Below are 5,368 nucleotides of genomic sequence, written 5' to 3' on the forward strand. Positions count from 1 at the left end.
GCCGATGCACTCAAAGGCTCCGCCTCGACCCCCTCTTCCTCCCCACCGATCCACGGCCCTCCGGAAGCCCTGGATGCTGCCAGCTTCGCCGTTCCCCTCCTCGGCTACCGCGGATCGCCGCTGTCAAATCCGCCCCCATCCGGCCTCCCTCAAGCTCGCCGTCCACCTCTACAGGGTCTACGTGAGCTCTCTGTCCGTTTCCCCCTCTCTGTTTCGTCGTTCGCGCGCCGTAGCTAGGTTATCCACCGCGGCCGAGAGCTTCTCGCCGCCGGCCATGGCGTGGCCGTGGCCACAGCCACCGCAGCTCGCTCCCGAGCCCACCGTCGTGCTCACCGCAACCCCAGGAGGCCGCAGCGCCCTTCCGTTTCCCCTCTTGTGCACCGTAGCGCCGTTCCCGCCAACGCCCGAGGTCCGGCAGCCGCTGAGCTCGACGCCGGTGAGGATTACGGCCGCCCTAGCTTCTTCCGTTTGCCCTGTTAGATGCGCGCGAGCCTGGGCATTCCGTAGATGCCCTCCGCCGGCCATTTGGTCGCCGGAGCAAGAAACCCGAAGGCCTCCGCCGCCTCGGCCTCGCCGGTGACTCAACGCCGGCGGGATTGAGTCGTTTGACCAGGGGTTTGACCTCCCCTGGGTCTATGACAGGTGGGCCCCCGCCGTCAGGTGATTAGTTTAAGCTAATCACCACCTAATCTAACCCCCTGACACTGACATGTGGGCCCTAGTGCCCTAATCTTTAATTAAACTAAACTAACCCCCCCCCTGTCTAACCTGTGTCACTGACGTGTGGCTCCCACACGTCAGGTTTGACCCTGGGCGACCCAGTTGACCTGCTGACCTCAGCCTTACGCCATGCTGACGCAATATTCCTTTTCTGGAATTTAGTTCATTTTATAAATATTAAGGAAATTCCAGAAAATTGTAAAAACTTCTAAAAATCATAGAAATTCAACCGTAACTCCAAATTAAATAAATTATATATGAAAAATTATCAGAAAAATTCAAGGAATCCATCTGTACCATTTTCATGCATGTTAGAACAACTTATAGCTGCTGTTTAGCACAAATCAATTAAATGGCATTTGAATAATCACATATGGAGTTTGAATTTGAATCTTGTATTCAAACCAACTTCATTTAATCTGCTGCTAGTTGCATTAGCTCAAAACACATTCATATTGCCATGTCATGAGCATGCGTCATATTGTGCATTGCATTGATTGTATTTCTTCTTTGTTGCCGGTAACTGTTCCCTCCCGGTAGACGATGTTCCGACGTTGTGATCGTTGACACTGATGAAGACTCAATGTTATCTTCAGAAGTGCCAGGCAAGCAAAACCCCCTTGTTCATTCCGATACAATCCCACTCTCTCGCTCCTGCTCTCTTTTACTGCATTAGGACAACAACGATTCATCTGTTACCTGCTGCGGTAGCTGAACCCCTTTATCCTTTGCATGACCTGTCATTGCCACAGTAAATAGATGAAACCCACTAGCATGAGTAGGAGTTGTTTGAGCCTTGTTGTGCCTACTCATTCATGCTTGTTTGTCATGCCTGCTACTGCTTAGAGTCGAGTCAGGTCTGATTCATCCGGGATGAATCAGAGGTGTGTGAACATGTCCTACTGTGTGTGAGCTAAGTGTGTGAACACAATTTGGTAAAGGTAGCGGTGAGAGGCCATGTAGGAGTACATGGTGGGTTGTCTCATTGAAGCCATCCTCAGGAACCGAGTTCTGTGTTTGTGATCCATGATTCAGCTACTACCACGCATTGGGCCCGAAACCAATGGACCCTCTCGGCTTCTTAATCACCCTTGTCCTCTGTCCAGGAGTTGCAAGTAGTTTCTGGTGTTTGTAGTATGCTGGAGGCCGTGCACAGCGCTGACCGTAGGGGTGGGCTGTGATGCGGTAGGCACGTGGCCGGGTAAACCGGGCGCCCGTTTGGTGTCACGGAACCCTGTTCACATCGTTTGGGGCTGTGAGCGAAACTCCGGCCGGATCTCCTCATGGATGGAACCCGAATAGGCGATAAACCTGGACTAGAGACTTGAGTGTTTAGGCAGGCCGTGGCCGACACCCACGTTGGGCTTCCGCTTGAAGGTTGCCGAGTACATGTCGTGTAAACCGCGGTAAGTGGTGAGAGCGTGTGTGAAGAAGTACACCCCTGCAGGGTTAATATGATCTATTCGAATAGCCGTGTCCACGGAAAAGGACTTCTGGGTTGCTTATATCAGTTCATAGACAAGTGAAAGTGGATACTCTAAAATACGCAAGATAAGCGTGAGTGCTATGGATGGCGTTCTCGTAGGGAGACGGGAGCGGATCCATAGTGGTGTATTGATATGGTGAATATGTGGACTCGTGTGCGCCACCTCAAAAGAGTTACTTGCAGTCATAGTTCACGATAGCCACCGAGTCAAAGCTGGCTTGCTGCAGTTAAACCCCACCATCCCCTTTGTTGATAATGATGCATTTGTAGATAGTTCTGATATAAGTCTTGCTGGGTACATTTGTACTCACGTTTGCCTATTTTATGTTTTTGCAGAGAGACTTCGGTCTCGCTAGTAGTATCGCGTGGACTTCGATGTTTAGCTTGTTACCTCAGCTACGATCTTGTGCCTCGGCAGGATTGGTAGATAGTCAGGCTTCTCAGCCTTTTTCATTTATAGATGTCTGTACTCAGACATGTTAAGCTTCCGCATGTGCTTTGACTTGTATGCTCTGATTGTTGGGTCATAAGACCCATGTTGTAATATCTCGCTCCTCGGAGCCTATTGATAAATACCTGACTTATAGAGTCATGTTGTGATGCCATGTTGTATTTGCACATATCGAGCATATTGTGTGTATGTTATTGAAATGCTTGGTATGTGTGGGATCTGACCATCTAGTTGTTTATCCTTAGTAGCCTCTCTTACCGGGAAATGTCTCCTAGTGTTTCACTGAGCCATGGTAGCTTGCTACTGCTCCGGAACACTTAGGCTGGCCGGCATGTGTCCTTCTTCGTTCCCGTGTCTGTCCCTTCGGGGAAATGTCACGCGATGAATACCGGAGTCCTGTTAGCCCGCTACAGCCCGGTTCATCGGAGTCCTGCTAGCCCAGTGCTACAGCCTGGATTCACTCGCTGATGACCGACACGTTCGATGCTGGGTCATGGATGCGTGTCCCTGTAAGTCTGTGCCACTTTGGGTTTACGACTAGCCATGTCAGCCCGGGCTCCTTATCATATGGATGCTAGCGACACTGTCATATACGTGTGCCAAAAGGCGCAAACGGTCCCGGGCTAAGGTAAGGCGACACCCGTGGGAATACCGTGCGTGAGGCCGCAAAGTGATATGAGGTGTTACATGCTAGATCGATGTGGCATTGAGTCGGGGTCCTGACAGACACCCGATCGGTTTTCAGTAATTTATCTTATTCTTCACGTACTGCAATATTATCATTATTTATGAGCATCATCCTGGATCATGACGCATTCATGCATTCATTGATTATACCTTTTGTCCGAACTGTCTTGCGAGTACTTTCAAGTACTCACCTGGCTTGTTGATTTGGCCAGATGCGGATGAAGGCGATCTCATGGATGAAGAGTTTGATAGCGAGTCCGACGCCTAGAGGAGTCCCAGTCAGTCCCGTGCGATCCTGTCTTGATCATTGTATTATCCGCTTCCGCAACCCCGAATAAATTCATCGAGCCTCACCTCGACGCTCGATGTACTGCCAGTAGAAGTCAAGTTATCCACCACCACTTTTTCCTTGAGCTAGTAGCATGCCACCCCACCCCTGTGTCATATCCACCCATATGTAAAATATTGGCGAGTTTGTAATAAATTGTTGAGCAACCTCAGCTCAACCCTATAATATATTTGATGCTACTGGTTCTCTGCTTACCAAGTTTTTGTCTACCAGAAAGGATGACTTTTCCTATACTGGGATTTAAAGACTGGTTTTCTCAATAAATATTTTTATTGAAAAACCGGTCGTGACAGACTTGGTAACCAGAGCCAGGATGACTGTAGGAAGCCACTAGGTGCGATCGCTAATTGGTCATTAGCAGGATAGAGTTATTCATGTTTTTACAAATTTAGTCATTTTCTGACAGTGAGCATAAAATTTATGATCTGACCACTCAGAATTTTTGCCTACTTTTGTAGATGGCCGGCAACGACTACGAGTCTCAGATGTTCGCCAACATGCCTGAGGGGTTCGTCAAACTCCTCTCCTTCATCGTTCAGGTCGCGATGGGGCCATCTATGCGCCCAGTCTTCACGCTTTATCCACACAAGATCAACGACAGTCTGACTATGCACCAGGCCGCGGTGCAATTCAGGGGAGGCCATGCTGAAGTACGCCATCTCCGATTCGTGGGGAGAGCCATGCCTACAGAAAGGCACGCTATGCAGATGGCTGCCCGCGAGACAATAGCCCGTCTTCGGGATGTTCTTCCGGTAATGAAGACCCGTCGCTACCGCTACCTTCCATGCCATGTGCCTTAAACCTGTCACTACTCTTTCTCTTGCCCAAGAGGAGAGAAAGACGAAGCCTTTGAGATGCTTGTCGAGTACCTCCGAGCCCTGGAGGCAGCATTCGACTGCATGGTGGATGACCTCGTAGCTGCACGCATGGACTCAGTTCATGGCTATGCTGCTAACAGGAGGGAATTCCTGCACACCGCTCCACCACTGACTTTTGTGTCATCCACAACCTCTCACTCACCTACCATACTCGCAACTGCTCGTCGTCTTCCTACCACAGAGGAATTTAACCAGGCTATTGCACCCACTCCCGTCCGCTCTGCACCACTTGTTGCACCCACTCCCATACGTGCTACCCCACCTTCTCCACCCACTCATATTCGTGTTATTCCGCCTAAGGCACCTGCTCCATCAGCTCAGCACAACATTTCTCGTATGGAACCTATTAGCGAGGAGGAGGTTGACTCCCCAGCGTCTCTACGTCTCACCCTCGGCAGGCCAAGGGAGATCCTCACCGTCTCCGACTAAGTGCGCATAGATGCCATGCGATGTATCAACTTGTGTAATATGTTTTTATGTACTTAGGTTATGAGAAGTAGCCTGTTTGCGCATCATGTAGGATCTGGAGGAGTGCACTAGTTTAAATAACATGTCAGGATTATGTACGCATATCCTGAGTGATGTAATGTATAATTATGCCCGCGTGTAAGATATGCACTAGTCCTTCTCCGCATGCAATCGTGTGTTTCCAAAAACTACAATGGAGTTTAAAAATGTTCTTTGTGTGTGATTTTATTGACTTCTACGACTCTCCTTCTTGTCTTACAAGTTCACAAAATATATCCCTAGAGTGAAAGATGTCTCATCCTTGGACGCGCTCCATGCCAACCCAGCCA

This window comes from Triticum aestivum, chromosome 5B (genome assembly GCF_018294505.1).
Source record: "Triticum aestivum cultivar Chinese Spring chromosome 5B, IWGSC CS RefSeq v2.1, whole genome shotgun sequence".
NCBI lineage: Eukaryota > Viridiplantae > Streptophyta > Magnoliopsida > Poales > Poaceae > Triticum > Triticum aestivum.